Raw genomic sequence first — 21,641 nt, 5'->3', positions numbered from 1 at the left:
CAAGGTGTTAGATCACTTATTAGGGAGCTTACCTTAGATCTTAATGGTTTAGACTTCGAGTCATACCAAGTGACGAGGGTGCTTAAGGGTAGGTATTTCCTTAACTCTCCCTTCTACTACTAAGTATCTGACCTATAAATACTGAACAAAAAAAATGCAAATGCTGAACTAAAAAACCACGAGAGTTGAAATGTGATTAAGAAAAAAAAAAATACGAGTATATATTTGCAATCATTTAAAAAAAAAAAGTCCCTAAAACAAAAAATCCATTATTCTTTAAGTGAGCCAAATAGCAGTTTCTAAATCTAAGTAGTCTTTAAAATAGTGTCACCAGAGATGACTTGAATGACAGCATCATGCGAAGACTTGGGGAAGCTTGTCAACATGTAAAACAAAGATAGTTGAATAAAAACATTCTCGTCGTTGAGCTCCGAATCAACGTGAATGGATAGTGTTTCCAACACCTTTGCATATTTTAAGATGAAGTGTAAAAATTCAATCACTCTTTTGCTACCTTTGTTACTAACTAAACCAACAATTTTCACCATCTTAAGGTGTCTTAATAAACAATTGCAGCTTCTATAATTGGGATATAACTCCCAATAGTTCTTCTTTTCATCATAATCATAATCGACGCCTTTGCACTTCACCTACAATAATGTAAATAAACCATGAATGAGGTTTTTTTTTTTTTGGTGCTTAGAGAGGCACAAGGGCGGGGATGAGAATCGATCCCAGGACCTCCTGAAACCGAGAGGGAAGCTCTAACCACTTGAGCTATTCCTCACTCTCATGAATGAGGTTCTTAATAGTAGTATATTAACTTGCTTCACATGATATATATAGTTCTAATACATATAATCAATTTTTTAAAATATAATATATACGTGTAGTAGGTTATATTTCATTAAAATGCTACAAGCATTTGGCTAATAATATCGTAACTCATTATAATAAGTCATACTTCGTATAACATAAATAAAATATCAAATTCAAAAACTACATAATATATATATATATATATATATATATATATATATATATATATATATATATATATATATATATATGAATCAAATAAAGACTTCCTTATAAAAATTATATGATTGTCATTTAATTGAATTAATTAAATTCAGACCTATTCTAGCTTTCAAGTAATTTTAAAAGTTTATTTGTCCTAAAAATAAATTAAAGACAATTCTCACATGTAATCAATGTTGTAAATTGACAAATTGTGCATGTTCGTAGTATTTGATGATGTCATTATTACTATCACCCTCGTCTTCTTTGTCATCACTAGTATTATTCTTTTCTAACCTTTTAAAGCGATTTATATAATCATTATTATAAAAATTTTCAAATTTAAGAATAGACTCTCCCAAGTAGCACCTCTGATAGTACATAAACCCAGTAATAGTCAATACTTGAAGAAAAGGGGCCGAAACACATAACATGTCACCACATTTACTACTCCCAAACTTGCAATTATGAAGCACCAATTGCCTCAAAGTTGTAGAAACTATATCCAATCTTTTGAATCCATCACAATCAGACAATTTCAAGTACTCTAATAAAGGACAACCTAAAAATATTTTTTGCATCCAATCATCTGTGAGTTGATCACGAATTTGTTCTATGGACAAGCTCGTCAATAACTTCCAATTAATCTCACCAATAGATTGGTGAAAGCTAACACCCTGTAAAGTCAAGCTGGTTAAAACCTCGTTTCGAAACAAGAAACGAGGTAAATAATACGAGGAGTTTATACCTAACAGTAATTCAAGCTTCTTTACTTTACGATGAAGTGCTAAACGTATCCAAGAATTCAATTTCTGCTCAATATACTGAAAGTTAAGAAATAAGCCCTTATAATTAAAATCAAAGCGACAGCTCTCGAAATTGTAGGGATTGTGATAGTTGAAGATACGATGGACATAAAAAATAAACTTGTGATGAGTATAGTTCCATGATCGGTTTAAATCCGATTGACGGAAAACAAGGGAAGGAAGAGAGGTCCAAAAAGATGACCAACCTTTCGAGACCAACCCGGCTCGATACACGGCATCGTAGGTGGGAAGATGAGAAAAAATATGGACAAGAATTGGGTCCGGTAATTGGGTTATTCGATCGCTTTCTTTCGAATCTTGCTCTTCTCCAGGTTGCTGAGAATTTGAGGTTGTTAACAAGGTCATTGTTAACATGTTGAATTTTTGTAGTTAGGGTTTTGGAAGATTATATAAGATGATGGGATACTTTATAAAAGACTGTGGATTGAAGATTGAATTAGCTAGGCTAGGTTTTGGGATGGAAATCAGACCGACTCTCAATTTATAGGATCTTATTTTTGCTAAATTAAAATTATTTTTGTTAAATTTAATTATTTTTGAACTTAAATTAATTTTTATAATTAATTACTGTTTCTCTTGTATATTTTTTTCTTTTAAATTACTGATTTTTATTGATTAAAGTTTTGTTTTATTAAACTATAAATCTATTTTTTGCTGAATATAACTTATTTTTACTAAACTTAACTTATTTTTGTTAAATTGAAATTATTTAGGGATTTTATCACTGGTACCCTTAAAGATTTGACTTTTATCAATGGTGCACCTCATTAAGTTTTCATTATCAGCGGTGCCCCTAATATTTTCACCTAATTGCTACAGTGATCATATTTGATTAAAATGTTTAGTAAACATTAAGTGTGGGTATTTTGTGTGGAATATGTCAGCAAGTGAGTTTACGATAATGCCCCCCAGTCATTCACTCTCCCTCCAAGCCCAACTAACATCATTTATCACAAAAAAAGGCAAAAAAATTTGATCGTCCAACTTCCATACTCTCTCCCCTGTTCTTAAGTTCGCTAGAAAGCCCTAATTGAAGCAAGATTTGTGGAGAATCGCTTTGACAAATTGCGGATTAAGGTTATTACTCAATTTCGATCTTGATTTTGAGAATTATTTTGTATAAAATCTTTTGGTCATACTTTCTTTGGAATTTGTACAACATTGTCAAGCAATCAAATAGGAAAGACTGGACCATAATTTCTGACCAGAAGAAGACATTGAAATGTATAGATTATAAGAGGAATGAAGAGAAGAGAAGAGGGGAATTCTAAAGCAGCAGAGAGAATAAATAGGAGACAGAGGAAAGAGGGAAAAATCGAAAAAAGGGGGGGGGAAAGGAGAACTGATTTTTGGAGGGAGTTTTTAGGGTAGGGGCATTTGAGTATTTACACTTTCCTAACCCATTAAACCATCCAAAAAAAAACCCCAGTTAACATTTAATTAACGTTTTAATAACATATGATCACTGTAGCAATTGGATGAAAATATTAAGGGCACCGCTGATAATGAAAACTTAATGAGGTGCACCATTGATAAAAGTCAAATCTTTGAGGGTACCAGTGATAAAATCCCTATTTTTATTTACTAAACTTTAGTATTTTCTTAAGTTGCAAAAATAAATATTTTTGGCAGTTTCACTGTCAAATTAACTAAAATCCTTGTGAAAAAAGGGAGTAATATAGAATGATAAACCCTAAAGGAAAAATTATAAGCTTTCTCATTTAATTTTACAATATTTATTACACATGAAAAGATTCTAAATTAGCTTCCATCCTAAAGCTAAGTCTGATCTTGAGTATTGCATCTTATGGCTTTAACCAACTGAACTAGTTGCATTCATTTGGGTATCCTAGACCTATCGAGATGCTTCCTTGCATAACCCAATAAGGGGTGTAACTCAATAGAGTGAGTGGGAACCCTTGTAAACGCGAGCAGGAGAACAGAGCTCCCTTGTTATTTGACCATATATTAATAATTTAAATAAGGCCGGCAAAGATAAAAGAGTCGCTCATAATTTTTATAGCAAGTTTTAATATCTTCATAAAACTCAATAAAATAAGTGAGCTACTTATGCAATCCACAAATTTGTCATAAAAAAGCCAATTAAAACATTTGAGCTTCTCTAACTACAATGCAATCTCTTGAACTACTTTAGTCAATCTTGACTGATCTCCTTTATTAATAATAAGTGTAAAAGTGAGTTGTTATAAGGCCACCATAAGAAGAGAAAGGCCACAAACACTAATAGATAGTACAACAAACAAACACACATGCCAACAAAAGTTGCTGATTAAATGTCACTTATCCGTCCTAATACATTAAAATATTCGCATTAGATAATGATACTTGCTCAATTAAACAATAAAGCATGAAAGTACATACATTACACTTATTCCAACTCCATTCGATCAAGTAACATACTTTTATTTCGAAAACGGCTAATTATACACGTGAAACCAGTATGTGCACAAAAACGTCAAGTTATTAATTTATACCAACACCAATTAAGTAATACGCAAAATCAAACAAAGTGATTAATATCATATCATCCTATTTGGGTCCAATTTATCTAATTGGGCCTAGTCATTTATTTGGGTCCAATTATCTTATTGGGCCTGATCACTAAATGACTCAATATTCCAAGGTCAAGGCCCGAGCCTCCAATCAAGCCAAGTCAACCAAGAGTCCTTTGGTCCGAATTGCCATGGTCAGCCCATGACTATTTAAGGGCCCAATTACTCTCCTCTCATCATGTGCAAAGGTATAAAAGCCTTCAATTAATTCATTTGTACATTAAGACACAAAAGCCTCAAGCACTAAATCTCTTGCATAACTTTCTCTCTCTAAACACCGTTTGACTTTGGCATCGGAGGGGTCTTCCTCAGATCCACCCCCGAGGCCAGTTTACGTGTTTTAGTTGTGCAGGAAACCTTCGGCCCAGCATCAATTGGACCGAACCAGTCTTCAGCCACTTCAGCGGGCCTTCGGCAAGGCCCCATTGTTTTCATTCGAAACAATTTGGCGCCGTCTGTGGGGAAGACTTTCAAAAATCTTTAATCAAAATCATCTTGCAATCATCTTAGTAGCAATGGCTAAGAACCGCAAGAGCAAAAGCCTCCGTCAAGGAGCAGGCAAAAAGCCTAAAACTCCTACACCATCACCCTCACCGGACCGGAACTCTCCCAAGGGTACCAGTTCGGGGGGAGGATCATACAGGGAGGATTCCCTTTCTCCCGTAATTCACAATTCTCATCATAGGCCGAGTCCCTCTCGATCTAGCAGAGGTCAGTCCGATCATAGGACTCATTCAGTGCCCCAAAGCCAACCATCGACCATCCGCTCTCATTCCCACACTCAGCCGAGGACCCCTTTGACGGGGCCCAGCTCGGAGGAGGTGGCGAGAGTGCTGGCAGTGCTCATGGAGGCAATGAGGGCACAAAATATGCCTCCACCTAGCGATCGAACTCCTCCGCATACCCGACATCAGCGGAGGAAGCTAGACCGCGATGGGGAGAAACCTCCTTCCTTCCGGGAACTGGAAAAGTGGGAAGAGGATACCTGGAGAACTGAAAGAGAGAGGAAAAAGAACCCTCAATTTTTCAGAGGATCCTCAACATCTCTGCCAGAAACGCACAAGAGCAGCAGCTCAGCTTCTCGGCCAGAATCTGCTCGCCGAGAGCAACCTGAGACTGTCCGCCGAAGCGTACTCGACCGACTCGGCGGCAGGGAGCCGAGCGTGCACAGTCGCCTCTCGTTCCCTGTAGCCGAGGCCCAAACTTCCCAGCCAGGGACGAAAACCACTCCTACCTCTCTAAGAGGGCGGAGCGCGGTCCCTTCGGCCAGGAACAAAGGCAAGGCCGTTATGCTACCCACCAGTTCCCTATTCGAGCAATGGATACTGAAAGAGCACGTGCCCACGGTTAAAATACCGTCGCACATCACATATGATGGGACTTCGGATCCGAAGGACCACATTGCCTCGTATGAGGCTCATATGCATCTTTGCCCCAGGTCCAAAGCAACTTGGTGCAAATATTTTCCAACCACTCTCAAGGGGGTCGCGCAAGAGTGGATCTCCAAGGGAGTGAAACAAGGCTCTATAACAGGGTGGGATGACCTGTCCATCAAGTTTCAGAGCAAGTTTTCCATGGCAAACCGCCGAGAGAAGACTACTGCAGAACTCATGGGTCTGCAACAAGGAGAGGCTGAAAGCCTCCGAGACTATCTGACCCGTTTCAGCAACGAGTCATCCAGCGTCTCTCAGCTGGACCAAGGGCTAGCTGTTTTTGCAATGCAGAATGGCCTTCAGCTTGGGAAGTTCTTAGACTTCATGGTCATGCATACCCCGCAGACCTTGGAGGAAGCTCTGAACGCCTCGGATAAATTCATCCGAGCCGAGGAGTGGAACAAAACAAAAACCCAACCTCAATCTAGGGGAGGGAAGAAAAAACAAACACCCTCGTCTGAAGGCCAAGGCCAGAAGACAAAGGGAAAGGCGAAAGCCTCGGAGCAATCTTACACTCCACTCTCTCTTACACGCGCCGAAGAAGGAAAAATCTGCCCCATTCACAGGCAGATATGAATCCTACACTCCACTCTCTCTTCCACGCGCCAAAATTTACAGCGTGACAATGGAGGACCAGAGTTACAGAAAGTCGAGACCACTCCCAGAGTGGTATCAGCATAAAAATAAAAATCAGTGGTGCGAGTTCCATGAATCACCGGGACATAACACCGAGGAATGTATCCAGCTGAAGGACCAGATCGAGGACATGGTCCGGAAGGGATACTTGAAAAAATACATCGCGGATTACCGCGAGAAAAAAGAGGCCGAGAAGTCAGCAAAGGACTCTCGGCAGGACCTTGACTTCCCCCGGAAGAACAGCAAAAGTGCGGAGGGAAAATTCTCTCCAATCAATGTCATCTCGGGAGGAATATGTTCTCGGAGGGAACACAAGCGGCACCTTAGGGCTCTGACCCACCAGGTGAACAACGCTGACATTCAGCCTCCCCAGTCGCCGGTGCCGAACATGACGTTCACAGCCGCCGACTGCCGGGGGGTAACGTTCCCTCACGAGGATCCGTTGGTGATCATCGCCACAGTGGACAACCACGACGTCAGCAAAGTTCTTGTTGACGGCGGCAGCGGAGCAAACATTCTGTTCCAAAAGGCCTACAATCAAATCAAGCTGAAGCCCAAGCACCTTACGCCGGTACCCTACCCGGTATCCGGATTCAACGGGGCTTCAACTTACCCAGATGGGAAGGTGACACTTCCTGTCACCATCGGCTGCGATGAGGCAGCCAGGAACGTCATGACTGAATTTTTGGTCATTGACGCTCCTTCAGTGTACAACGTGATTTTGGGGAGACCCATAATTCACTAGATCCAAGGGGTCGTCTCAACTTATCATCAGCTGATGATTTACGTCTCAGACGCCGGCTTCCCCGAAAGGATCCAGGGCAGCCAAAAGGACGCCCGAAGGTGCAACTACCTCAAGCCATCCACTAGTCGCCCAGATGACGACGACAAGGATGAGGAGGAGAAAGAAAAAGAAAGAGAGCCCAGCACAAAAAAGCCGAAAGGCCTAAGTGCTTCGGCCCAAGGTTGTGTGCCCAGAGAAAAAGGGCCAGAAAGGGAAAAGGCTAGCTCTTCATCTGAGCCGAAGAGCAAAAAGTCTGGGACGCCTGCTGACATAGACAGCAGGCTAGATTGCAAAGAGTCCAGTCCATCAGCAATGGACATGGACCAACAGACTGAAACGGACGAGTTGACCGAAGGAGACGCTGAGAAATGTGTAACAATCGGGATGGATCTTGATCCGAACACCCGTTGTGAACTCATTCAACTCCTTCGGGACAATAGAGATGTGTTTGCTTTCTCGGCAGCTGATATGCCCGGGATAAGTCCATACCTCATCTCCCATAAGCTTAATGTTGACCCAACGTGTCGGCCAATTAAGCAAAAGAAGCGGAATTACTTCGCAAATAAGAACCGAGACATCGCAGCCGAGGTCAAAAAGTTGCTGGAGGCAGGCTTCATCGAGCCTTGTCAATATCCAAAATGGCTGGCAAATGTGGTGATGGTTCAGAAGGGTAATGGTACCTAGAGAATATGCGTTGACTTCACGGACCTAAATAAGGCTTGTCCGAAGGATTTCTATCCCTTGCCGAGGATCGATCAGCTAGTCGACTCGACGAGTGGCCATGCCTTGCTTAGTTTCATGGACGCATTCTCGGGATATCATAAGATCTTCATGCACCCTGACGATCGAGCAAAGACGGCATTCGTCACGAACGCCGGGGTGTACAATTATAAAATGATGCCCTTCGGATTGAAAAATGCGGGGGCAACCTATCAAAGGCTGGTGGATCAAGTTTTTGCCGATCAAAAAGGCCGAAACATGGAAGTCTATGTTGACGATTCAATCGTCAAAAGCAAAAAATCTGAGGACCATGTTAAGGACCTGGCCGAAACTTTCGCCACCTTAAGAAAGCATCAAATGAAGCTGAATCTGAAGAAGTGTGTCTTCGGCGTGAAGTCAGGGAAATTCCTTGGGTTCATGGTCAGCAAGAGGGGGATTGATGCCAATCCCTCCAAAGTCAAAGCAGCGCTCGACCTTCCTGAGCCGAAAACAAAGCGGGATGTTCAGCGGCTCACCGAAAGAATGGCAGCCCTCTCGAGGTTCATTTCCAGAGCTTCGGATAAGGGGTTACCTTTCTTCAAGGCCCTGAAACTCCTGAAAACAAAAGAGCTCGTTTGGGAGGAAGAGCAAAAAGAATCCTTCAAGCAGCTTCGGGAGCATCTGGCTCAACTCCCAACGCTGGCTAGCCCAGCAGAGGGAGAAACTTTGTATCTGTACGTGGATGTTAGCCTAGCCACCATCAGTGCAGTGCTGCTGAAGGAAGAGAGCAAAATTCAGCAACCGATCTACTTCGTCAGTCACACTCTGACGGACGCCGAGACTCGTTACCCTCTACTCGAGAAAGTCGCTTTTGCAGTAATAGTAGCTGCTCGGAAGCTGAGGCCCTATTTTGATTGCCATTAGATAGTGATCTTAACTTATCAGCCGCTGGAAAAAGTTCTCGGCAAAGTTGAAAAATCTGGTAGGCTGGCCAAGTGGGCTTTTGAGCTCACCGAATTCAGCATCAGCTACCAGCCGAGGGCTACCATCAAGGCTCAAGCTCTAGCGGATTTCTTGGCCGAATGTTCGTACCAAGAAACGCTAGACAGTGAAAAGAAAGTCTGGACCGTGTTTACGGATGGATCCTCCACCGTAAATGGTTCGGGGGCAGGGGTAGTGATAACCTCTCCCGAAGGCAAATCCTTTGAGTATGCACTAAAATTTTCTTTTAAGGCTTCGAACAACGAAGCTGAATATGAGGCAGCAATCGTTGGCTTAGAATTATGCATCGCTCTGAAAGCCGAGCATGTCTGCCTGAAAATAGACTCTCAGCTAGTTGCATATCAGATCAGTGGCAGCTACGAGGCCAAAGAGCCCTCCATGATAGCCTATCTTGCCAAGATCAAATCAGTCATTGCAAAGCTGAGAACTTTTGAGGTTCAGCTGATCCCAAGGGGTCAGAATACTCAAGCTGATGCACTCTCCAAACTTGCTAGTTCCACTCTCACTGAGCTGAACAGATCTGTATATGTGGAAGTGCGTCGAGAAAGAAGTGTCGACGAAGCACCTGAAGTGTGTTCCGCTGACTCAGAGCCCAGCTGGATGGACCCCATCCTAGCTTTCAAGCTTCGGGGAGAAATTCCCGAAGACAGAATTTTGGCCTCCAAGCTTAAGAGAACCAGCTCAAGGTTCATTGTCTTCAGAGGGGAGCTTCTGAAAAATTCCTTCTCAGCCCCATTGCTGAAATGCGTGGGACCAACAGATGCAGATTATATCCTTCGGGAGATTCACCTCGGCATCGGCGGGAACCACATCGGGGGAAGGACCTTAACCCACAAGGCATTGAGGGACGGATATTACTGGCCCACCATGATCTCAGATGCTAAGGAGCTGGTTCGGAAATGCGAAAAATGTCAAAAATTCGCACCAGTTATCCATCAGCTAGCTAGGGATCTTCAGCCGATCCTCAATCCACTCCCGTTTGCCCAATGGGAACTGGATATACTGGGACCATTTCCAGATGCTACATACCAGAAAAAGTGGCTGATAGTCGGTGTCGACTATTTCAGTAAATGGATCGAGGCCGAAGCAGCCTCGAACATTACAGAGCAAACTGTCAGAAAGTTCATCTGGCAGAATATCATCACTCGTTTCGGCATTCCGAAAGTATTTGTCTTCGATCATGGGAGGCAGTTCGATAACTTGCCGCTGAAGCGGTATACCGATCATTTCGGTATCAAACTGGCATATTCAGTGGTATGCCACCCGCAAAGTAACGGACAAGCCGAAGCTGCAAATAAACAGATCCTGAACGCCCTCAAAAAGAGGGTGGAAGATCAAAAGTCCAAGTGGTTGGAGGAGTTCCCAGGAACCCTCTGGTCCTTTCGGACAACTGAAAAAGAGGCAACAGGCTATTCACCTTTTGAACTGGTGTATGGTGCCGAAGCCGTTCTTCCAGTGGAAATCGGCTCTGAGAGTTTACGAGTGCACCACTTCTCGGCTGAGAATGAGCAACTGATGAAGGAATCTCTCGATTTCCTCGACGAAGTAAGAGACTTAGCCCGAGACAGAATGGTTGCTTATAAGCAGAGAATCAACAAATTTTACAGCCGAAGGGTCTGTGCAAGGCCTCTCAAAATTGGAGACCTTATCCTTCAGAATGCTGCCGCGGTTCAGAAAGGCCGAATCCATGGGAAACTCTCAGCTGCATGGGAGGGACCCTACGAAATCTGTGATGAGCTTCAGCCAGGGACATACCAACTTCAGCAGTTGGATGGAACTGAGTTGAAAAATCACTGGAATGCTGATGGGGCAGAACAATCTTTGTAAGTACATTTTGAATTAATGAAAGGCCTTGGAGCCACCATTTATATAAGTATTTGCAACTTTTTATTCTTTCAAAGTTTTCTTTATTCTATCCACTCTTTAAGGGTTTTTATTCAGCCTCGTCTGAAACCTTCGCCTCCGGGTAACAGGGTTTGAGATTGCTGACAAACTCGTCTTTTTAAAGAACACTGGTCTTTCAGCTGAAGTCAAACTTCAGTAAGACTTGTTCTCCAAAGACACGAGTCCATGGACAAGTCTGGGATATTGCCTTAACTGAGCCTTGTATCCCAGAGAGCCATTATCCGAAGCATTGCCTTTAGTTGGCCCTGTGTTTTGGATATCCATTTTTAAAAGATAGGCAGAAAATCAAGGATAACAGCAACTGTTGGAAATTTTTTATTCAGCCTCGTCTGAAACCTTCGCCTCCGGGTAACTGGGTTTCAGATTGCTGACAAACTCGTCTTTTTAAAGAACTCTGGTCTTTCAGCTGAAGTCAAACTTCAGTAAGACTTGTTCTCCAAAGACATGAGTCCATGGACAAGTATGGGATATTGCCTTAACTGAGCCTTGTATCCCAGAAAGCCATTATCCGAAGCATTGCCTTCAGTTGGCCCTGTGTTTCGGATATCCATTTTTAAAAGATAGAGAAACAAAACCCAGCTCAGTAATCCAAAGACTTGAATCTTCAGATTTCTGGGGGGGGGGCAAGAGGCACTACCAGTGCAAGTTTATGTTCAGCAGAATTCTTCAAGCCGAAAGCTTTGTACTTAGCAAACTTTTGCGAGAATTTCTCAAGCTCAGAAACAGTAAAGCATTCAAAATAAGACAAAGCAATTGAAGAAAAAGCATCAGATTAATGATTCATGCTCAGAAAGTGAGCTACAAGTTCAAATAAATTAAAGACTATATCGGCAGCCGCCCACAAGAGGAAAATAACAACTGCCGAAATACGTACAGAAACAAAAATAAACTGTTTGTACATCAAGGCAAGCTGAAGCAAAAAAGATAAGGCAAAAAGAGATTCAGAAAGCGGCGAGTCTGAAGTTAAGCACATGTTGATCCGCAAGATTCTGAAGACGACTGCCCGATTTCCTATGCTTCAGTTGGAGGATCAGGCTGATCAGCCGGGCCAAGCCCCGGGGCAGTCTCGGTTCCAGCAGCAGAGGAAGCAGGTTGGGCCCTTGCCTGAGCTTCAGCGGCTCGCTGTTCAGCCTCCAACTCCTGCCGCTCAGCTTCCTCCTCGGCTTGTTCAGCCTGAAGGATCTCATGCTCAGCAGGAGTGGCATACAACATGTGCGGATCTTCGGGGTCCTGAGCCCAAAGCGCACACTTGGACCAATCCAGTGAAGGCTCAGCATGGAGAGCCAACCTCCGAGCCACCTTAAACCCATTTATGTAGCCCATCTCATACTCTTCTTGGGTGTAGAGGCGGACTTGGAGTAAGGCTTCAGCGTCAGCCAACTTCTTTTGACTCTCCTCCAAATCCTTTTTAGATTTTTCAAACTCTTCTGAGAGTTTGGAGGAAGAAGTCTTCTTCTCATTAAGCTCCAGCTGGACGTTGGAAGCTTCGGTTTTGGCCTGGGTCAGCTCATCTCCCTTGACTCTCAGCTGATCCTCCAACTCCTTCAGCTTCTGGTCTTGGCTCTCAGCAGTAGCTTGGGCAGCAGAAAGGTGAACATCCCTAGCCTGTAGAGCCTCTTCAGCAGCCATCCTGCTGGCTTCAAGAGCTTCCAGCTTCTGCTGCACTTCAGCTTGTGCAACAGCCCCTTCTTGAATTCGGCTCTCGATGGCAGCTTTAAATTTGGAGATGTCCACTCCCATTTGCTCCTGAAGGAATTTCTCCCCTTCCATCAGCGGGGGAAAAACTTCCTTCTCCATAGCCGAGCAGAAGGTTTGAATGGCTTCAGCAGCCCTCTTCTCATATTCTTCGCTTTGCTGCTGCTTCTCTTCAGCAGCCTGCTGTTTCAGCTCAGCAAGCTTCGCCTCCTCCCGGGCAATCTTTGCATCCTCCCAGGCATGCTCCAGCTTGTCTTGGAGGGTGTCAATCAACTCTACCGTAAGAGTCTGATTGTGCACAACCTGTTTGCAGGGGCACATCAGTTGAAATAAATAAAGTAATAAAAAAGGGAAAGATCCAAAAAGGAGAAGAAATGCTGAATGAAAGCAAAACAACTAAAAGGTTAAGTACCTGCATCAGCAAACGCTGGTTGTCTCTTGCAAGGTCAGGGACCCTTCGGCTGGATTCTCCCATCCCAGCCGTGGCCTTCAGCGACCACACCCTTGCTCGGTCCACTTCGGACATGCTAGTTAAGTCGCCGAATTAGCCTGTAGCCCCTTCACGGTTCTGGCCCCAAATTCGTTCCCAAACAGGTTCTGGGACTGTGATGCGGTGGGCCGAGAAACCCAAATCTCCAGAGTTCAGCGTCGGAATGAGGGGAAGGAAGAAGAGGGAACCTCCTGAATCTTCTCAGGCTCAGCATGACCTTCTCCTTCGGCGGAGCCTAGTTGGTCTCCACCAGGGTCAACAACAACGACCTTCTCTGCTTCCTCCCCCAGATCAGGTTGACGAAGAAAAGCGTCAACCTCCCTATCAATATCACCTGAGAAGCCTTCAGCAATCGGCTTCTCAGATTCTTCAGTAGGGTGTCCCTGAACCCCCCCTTCGGATCAGGAGTTCTTTGGTCCACCTCCATCTCTTGAGTTTCGGGAGGTGGAGGGGGGGTTTGAGGACGCGGAGCTTCCGGCGGAGGGGGAGCCCTCGGCGAGCGTCTACCTTCATCAGGCTCCCGTATGAGGATGCCCCCGGTAGGCCTCATCCCCGTCTGAAACTGACGAGGCCTCAGCACGGTTAACCTCCTCCTCCTCTTTGCTAAGGGCTACTCGTCCATTTCTTCAGATTCTGACAAAGATGGATCCTCAGAACGAGCAGGCGCCTTTCCTTCTCTTCTTTCGCCCCCTTCCTCAGACTGCAGAAAGGGGGGGGGGCAGCAAAGTGTGAGTAAAAAAAAAAAAAAAAAAAAAAGAAGGAGAAAACCAAGCAAGTCAGGAACTTACTGGAACCTTCGGCTGAGCTTCAGATGCGGAGATATCCCTCTCAGTAGCACCAGATGTCCCAACACCTCCTTCCAAGGAGTCGATTGCTCGGGACACGTCAGCTGCTGTCTGAGCAGCCTGTGCTTCCTCAGGTAATAAAGGCCGAAGGGGATCTCGCTTTTCCCACCAAGGCTTATGCTTGGTGTATTCGGCGGCAGCTTCGATCTGAAGTCCCGTTTCGTGCAGATGCAGCGGACGGTCCTTCGGAGCTGTGATCGCTGGAGCCCGGTCTAAAATGACTCGTTTAGCGTTCACCCCAAGCCGGTTATAGTCAACCCCCGAAGTAGCTTCGCTCAGCTCTGAAAAGAAAAGACGAAGGTTAGACTAAGGGAATAAGCATCAAAGATAAACAAAAATCTCATTCGGCCAACTCCCCCAGGGTTATTCTGCTTCTCGAAGAAACTCATTTGCTCATTGCTGGGATGACGAGCGGCATCAGGGTCCTCAGGGCCCAAATCCTGCATGTTCGGATCAGGCCTGGAGAGGTATCGGGGAGCCCCAAAAAAATAGGGATGCTCGGGATCAGCGGGGACTCTCACCCAGACCCATTGACCCCTCCAATCTTTGTCCGAGGAGTCGTTCGGCCACATAGTCAGATAATGGGGGCGGCTCTCTATTCGCCACCAGCCTGAAGACCCATGTTGGCCGTATGTGCTCTAAAGGTTTTGCACCAGCTGATGCATCTTTCGGAAGCAGTGCAAATTCGGCTCAACAGCAAAAAACCGGCACACCCAGAGATAAGTCATCACCCGCCGAATACTAACGGGTGTTAATTGGCACAGGGAGATCTTGTACTTTATTAAAATGTCCCTGACGAAAGGATCCAAAGGAAACCAAAGGCCGTATTGTAATTGCCGAGTGTACACCCCTATATACCCAGGAAGGGGACGGTGAATCCTGTCAGTCGGCGAGGGCATTCGGCACCAGTGCCCATCCTCTTCAAAAATGCCGTAGTGCAACTCAATTTGCTCGGCGAATCGGTAGGTTTCGGCATGCCGAACCCACCATGAGTATGGGGTATTTCTCACCATGGCGTCCTGGGCCTCGGCGTCCTGCCATTCAGCATGCCCAGGAAGCAGGTCCCAAAGCACAGGGGGCAAAAGCCTGCCCAGCCTGTTCTCTCTGCTCAGGTTGCTCCGCCTCGCCGACCTCGGCGTCCTGCTGAGGCGGCGCGGCGTTTAAAGGAACTGCCGGAATCCCCCTTTCCGGGTTTTCACCGGCTTGTTCCCCGTTCCAAACGTCGGCGCGGTCACGGGGATCCCCAACCTGACCCCGTCGACCCGGCTGACGCCTCCTTTCTCGAGCCATAATCAAATTCAGAGAAGGAAAGAAGGGAGAAGAAGAATTTCCCTAAAAAAGGCAAGAAAATCGAAAAAGCTCGAGGAAAATTACCTTCAAATTGGTCGGAATACGTTGGTCAAATCAGTGGAAGCAATGGATTTGAGTATCGAACTCGGATTCGAGAATGGTACGCTGGAAATTCGGAGCGAAGATGGGTTTGCGCGAGAATTTGAGTGTAAGTTGGTGAAGAAATGAGGTTGAAATGCGAATCAGGCCTTATAATTCTAGGAAGGAGAATCCCAAAGGTCGAAAAGTTCAAATTTCTCTTAAATGCCTCCTTAATTAACCGTTAAACACTCTCTCTCTTGATTAACCGCCCACTATCCACTCCACTTCCTGTTAATTATCCAAATTACAGTTATTTAATTAATAATTGTTTAAATATTTAAATCTTTTGATTTAATTAAATCATTTACTTCCCTCCATTTCTTATTGGATTCAAACCCGACCCGTCATCCTTCCAAATCGGGTCTGGGGGGCAAGTTGTTTGGGTCTAATTTATCTAATTGGGCCTAGTCATGTATTTGGGTCCAATTATCTTATTGGGCCTGGTCACTAAATGACTCAATATTCCAAGGTCAAGGCCCGAGCCTCCAATCAAGCCAAGTCAACCAAGAGTCCTTTGGTCCGAATTGCCATGGTCAGCCCATGACTATTTTAGGGCCCAATTACTCTCCTCTCATCATGTGCAAAGGTATAAAATCCTTCAATTCATTCATTTGTACATTAAGACACAAAAGCCTCAAGCACTAAATCTCTTGCATAACTTTCTCTCTCTAAACACCGTTAGACTTTGGCATCGGAGGGGTCTTCCTCGGATTTACCCCCGAGGCCAGTTTACGTGTTTTAGTTGTGCAGGAAACGTTCGACCTATCATCAATTGGACCGAACCAATCTTCAGCCACTTCAGCGGGCCTTCGGCAAGGCCCCATTGTTTTCATCCGAACACATCCAATAGAAAAATTAAAGATCTTTTAAAATAAAACCCTAAACTTAATGTGAGGCAATCAAATATCAATTTCTAAGTACTCTTCTAATCTTGTTATTAGAGATGACTTGAATCACAGCAGCTGGAGAGGATCTCGGGAAGCTCGTAAACATATAAAACACAGATTGTTGATGAAAATACTCATCGTCGGCTAACTTTTTTGGTTTGTATCCGTGATGGGGCTTCTTATCGACGTCAATGGATAGTGTTTCCAACACCATTGCATTTTGTAAGATAAACTGTAAAAATTCAATTACTTGTTTGCTACCTTTATCATGAAATAAGCCAACAATATTCACCGTCTTAAGGTGTCTTGATAAACAATTACAGCTTTTGTAAATGGGATTTGACTCCCAAAAATTCTTCTCTTTATCATAATCATGTTTGACGCCATTGTACTTCCGCTACAATATTGAAATAAAGTAAATAAATGAGCTTCTATATACATTATATATATTTATTGGAAAAATGGAATCTAAAAATCCAACCTTTGCGAGGTCTGACAAAAAAAAATCCAACATTTAATTAATCTCACAAAAATCCAACCTTTGCACCCCACCTTCTCCTACAGATTCATTACCTGTTGATGACCGATTCTTGTAAGTTATGTGACACGTGTCAGTCATTAATTGGTCAATTATTTTTTTAATTATTAAAAAAAATATTAAAAGAAAAAAAAACAGAAAAAAAATTAAAAACCCCACCACCAGCCACCTTCCCTTGCCCCCGCACCACCCCAGCCACCTCCCCCACTGCCTGACAACTTCCCCCCAGCCCCAACCAGCCCCACCATCGGGGTCGTCGGCTTCTGACGATCTCCCCCCACCCCCACCCCTTGCCGCAACCTCCCCAACCACCAAAACCCCCTACGAATCTAAACCCTAACCACCACACCAAACACCCTATTCGACAAAACCCACCAAAAACCAGCCCCACCCTCCCCACCGCCCTCCCGCCACCTTGCACCGGAACCCAGCAAACCCGTCTCGCACAGGAACCCAACAAACCCATCTCTCCCCCCCCCCTCGACAAAACCAACAACCATCAGCTCCACCAATTTCCGGCCAACACCGTTGCCCCTACAAATCCCCTGTGCCACTACATCACACGCACAACAACTAACCACAAAAAACGCAACCAATTTTCGGCCAACACCGTTGCCCCTGCAAACCCAATTAAAGCGGCAATCAGTCCCTGCTCAACCCCCAAAATCGCACCACCTGAAATTGTAGTCTAAGCTCCGCCGTCCATCCCAACACGCACTTCACTGTCTTCATTTTTGAGGGTTTTTCGATTCAATCTTCGATTTGGTTGCCTGATTAATCTTTGATTTGTGAATTTCGAGCCTAGGTGGGGTTGGTGGTTTCGATACTGGGTATGGGTGAGGTTGGGTGAGGGAGATGATGGGGTGGTGGTTATGGTGGGCATAGAAGAGAGATGGGGAGGTAAGTGGTGGCAAAGGTGGTGGACTGGTGGTGGTGTAGAGAGGAGAGAGAAAGAAGAGGAGTGAGAAGGAAAGTGAGAATTAAAAAAAAAAAAAAATAACCTGCTCAACAGGTTAAAAGTCAAATGGATTTGTCAAAGAAGATGGGGTATAAAGGTTGGATTCACTAGTAGAAAAAAGCTCATTTGCGTCGCCATATTTGCGTCACTCATTCTAAAGAACGAAGCAAATGTGTATTTTTACCCTCCTTTAAAGTTATTTGCGTCGCTTGTTATTAAGAAGCGACGCAAAAAACAAGTGTATGTTAGCTTTCTATCATTTGCGTCGCTCCTATTTATTGAAGCGACGCAAATAATAAACTTATTTGCGTCACGCATTTACTGACAAGCGACGCAAATAAGGCAGTGAATAAATTGCGTCACTCCTTTAATAAATGAGCGACGCAAATAACAAATTTTTAGCATTTCAGATTTTGTTATTTGCGTCGTATTTTTATTATAAAGTGACGCAAATAACTCTGTTACACTTTAGGTTATTCTTTTTGACCTTAGATTTTCACGCCTACCTTTCACTAATTCACTAAACATAAAGAAAAAAAACAGAGTTGCAACAAATTCAACATCCAAAATCGACCCTTCAATCCAACAAATTCGCCCAAAAAACACCCACAAATTCGCTCAAAAAACTGCAATTCCCCAACAAATTCAACATCCAAAATCGCAATCAAGTTCAACACTCATAATCGGCAGCAAATCCGAGCAATTTCGAGCAAAAATTTAGACCAAAAACCCTAATTTATTCGAATCCTTGAACCCCAGAAAAATTGATTATTTTCGACCAAAAATCCCCCATTTCGAGCAAAAAATGTACTTAATTCCATACGAATTCGAACCCTAGAAACCCCAAAAAATTCAATTAAAAATCCTGCTGAAAAAATTCGAGCAATAACTGAAATTTTCGAGTGGAAAAATCGCTGAATTTTCGCCCCCAAAAACCCGAGGAAGTTCAAGCAAATTACAGCAATGTTGAATTTTTGAATTTTCGAGTAGAAAAATCGCTTAATTTCGCCCCCAAAAATCGATTTCGGCTCGACATTGTTGAATTTTTTAAATCAAGTTCACCTATGGTAAGATTGCTTCTATTTATGTTCAATCTTTTGATGGTAGATAGAATGTAACATTTAACTTGAACAATGACTTAGTTTAATTTCAAGTTTAGTGTTAGTTCACTAATTAGAAATTATATGGCAGATTTAATTGAATTTTTATAATTTCAGTCATAATAATAATTATAATACACATAATAATAATTAAGAACACAATTACTAGGTCATCTGATAATGGAATACACATAATAATTCTTGGCTAATTGCATTGAAAATTGGAAATTTATGTACTTAAATTGACTGATAAATTGCCCAAGAGAACTTTCTTGGAATAATTATGGATGGGTGTACCCAGAATTCCGCTTTCGCCGTCTTTACATATGGTAGGATAATTTAATTACTATAACTCCGTTACTGCAATTTGAGCATATAGCCTGTTAAACACCCAAACAAGTGAAATAATTTTCAGTTACAAAATTCAATTTACAGAATACTAGAAATAATCATGCATGTAGATGTTGCATGTGATAGTAGTGTAGGAAAATTAATCAAAACTTGGTTGTTATGGGTTTAATTATTGTAACTGGAGGGTATTTGAAGGGGCAGAGTTTTATATACTACCAAGTATGCCACAAATTTCAGTTTCAGAACTGATGCTTGTGAAAAGTGTGCTATGTTGGGTTGATAAAACAGTGGCTCTAAGCGTGGACAAATGGTTAGCTTTATATTTTCTCAATTACTTTATAAAAGACTAGGAACTATAAAGTGAAAAGAGGAAAAGACGTTGGGTACGTGATATTGGAGTATCATCATCCATTTTAGTCCATCTAATTATTAGGAATCTTAAAAGATAAGCTGGTTGGATTTAGTCCATTGAATGCTAATGGAGTTATCTTAAAACTAGTTTCCAGTTTCCTTGACTGTTTTTCCAATCAAAGTTTTCTGTTTTGGCTACCTCTCTTAAAACTGGCAAATCTGATACTGATTTGTTAGTGAGTTGGTGCTTGGCAAGGCAGTAGGCAAACTCAGCTTATGTATTAATCCGTATGTGGTTCCTTATTTAACCGCTCTTGTTTGGCATATGATTGGTTTTTGAAGAAGGCATTATTAACCCTAGTTTTTGTAGGGACTGTTTTCCGTGAGCCAATCTTGTGTAAGAACATTCCTAGGATTGTTTCTGGTATGTTTATTTGCCTTTCAAATCTTTCTTACCGTCATGCTCTTTTAAATCGTAACACTGTCACTCATGTCCTTTGGCTTCTTTTGTATTGGCAGACATGCTTTTGGTGATCAATATCGAGCCACTGATACACTCATCCCAGGTCTTGGAAAGCTTAAATTGCTATTCGGTATGAATTTAGACCCTGTGATCTCTTTAATTGTGTCTGCATTTTATAGTCAATTCTCAGTAGGAAAGCAGCACAGGTAAATCACTGTCTACAGAATATAATATAATCCTTGATAAGTGGATTTTATTATCATGCAGTCCCAGAGGACGGAAACTGGAAAGGATCATGATGTACACGACTTTAAAGGGCCTGGAGTCCCATTGGTAATGTATAACATTGATTCGGTATGTCTTATTGCTCTAGCATTTATTTCACATGGCAGATTAAGTTGGACCTAGCATTTAACACTCGTTTCAGGTCTTCAAGTTTTACACCATGATTGGCTAATAAGAAATGCCGAATAACAACTTTTATGTCACATGGCAGATTAAGTTGAATCAACTATGTTGGTTTAATATATGTAATTTTTTATGGCAGATTCTTAATTATGCGGAAGTGAATTCCACAAGTTGCTCGAGGTTCTAGTTGTGGACAAACGATTAAGGCGGTAGTACGCATACGAGATTGTCTTCACTTGTGGTATATATATCTGAACCATTCTCATTAGGAGTAAGTCTTGAATAGTCCCCGGTTTGGGACTGTTCTTGAATGTTCTATCTCATTTAGGTGATAACTACTTGAATTGTTTTGGGTCTAAGAAGATCATGGCTCACTATTTCCCGATTTGGGACTGTTCTTCAAATGTGTAGTGCTTTTCGAAGTTTTAAGGCATTAAGTGGACAATCTAGGGGAAGTAAATTGACATGGCATTTGGGACAGGTTACCTTAATTTCTTACCCTAACTTTTAGTTTCTTAATAATTGAAGTATAACAATTTAATTCAACTTACAAATATATTACATGTAGTGTCCTCAACAATTGGGTGGACGTGAGTGTGGCTACTACGTCATGCGTTATATGTACGAAATACTTGAACATCACCATAGCAGTGAAGATCTTATTCAGGTATGAGTTGTCAAATATTTCATTTTTGTTTGATAAATACAATTTGATGTTAGCTACAATCTTGAATTAAAACTTTCCTCTTGTATATTTGTTGTGTTGATAGGATTTTTCAAGAACGTAACTACACCGTACACCGAGGAGGAGATAAATGAGATCCGAGATATTTGGGCAGAGTATTTTATATGTAATGTTGAACTTTAGATTTACCACTTAGCGCATGTTTGACTCTTGTTTTGGATTATAGGCTTGAAATGAAGTAATTTGGTTAATTGGTGTTGGGATGATGAGTATAATGTCTATGATATTGAGATGTAAATTATTGGACAGGTTGTTAATATAATGTCGTCATTCCCAATTTTATGGGTAGGCCAAATTACAAAGGAGACTCTGCCGAAATTTACATTTGCATTATTCAATAATATTGCATTTTAATTTCAATTATATTAGCGTTAGCATATTACTTTATACCTAGGAAAACAGGTACTACAAACATATACAAGGCAATTATTATATTATAATTAAAAAAAAAAATCACCTCATTTGCGTCACTCATTAAACAAACAAGTGACGCAAATACA

General features: G+C 42.5%; 2 long non-coding RNA genes across 3 annotated transcripts; both read left to right on the top strand.

Annotated features, from left to right (window-relative positions):
- Positions 1 to 18,050: 18,050 nt before the first annotated feature.
- On the top strand, positions 18,051 to 20,130 carry LOC110731107. Its single transcript, XR_002513263.1, has 3 exons — positions 18,051 to 18,790; positions 19,896 to 19,949; positions 20,045 to 20,130. It is a non-coding gene; the product is annotated as an uncharacterized LOC110731107 (long non-coding RNA).
- A 153-nt stretch (positions 20,131 to 20,283) lies between these two features.
- LOC110731106 lies at positions 20,284 to 21,501 on the top strand. Of its 2 annotated transcripts, XR_002513262.1 has the most exons (5): positions 20,284 to 20,342; positions 20,536 to 20,637; positions 20,808 to 20,877; positions 20,965 to 21,063; positions 21,167 to 21,501. It is a non-coding gene; the product is annotated as an uncharacterized LOC110731106 (long non-coding RNA). The 2 variants fall into 2 exon arrangements; XR_002513261.1 differs by lacking the exon at positions 20,284 to 20,342 and having other exon boundaries at positions 20,485 to 20,637.
- Positions 21,502 to 21,641: the final 140 nt, after the last annotated feature.

This window comes from Chenopodium quinoa, unplaced genomic scaffold (genome assembly GCF_001683475.1).
Source record: "Chenopodium quinoa cultivar QQ74 unplaced genomic scaffold, ASM168347v1, whole genome shotgun sequence".
Lineage (NCBI taxonomy): Eukaryota > Viridiplantae > Streptophyta > Magnoliopsida > Caryophyllales > Amaranthaceae > Chenopodium > Chenopodium quinoa.
The sequence above is the reverse complement of the archived record's forward strand: the minus strand, read 5'-3'. Positions and strand labels throughout refer to the sequence as shown.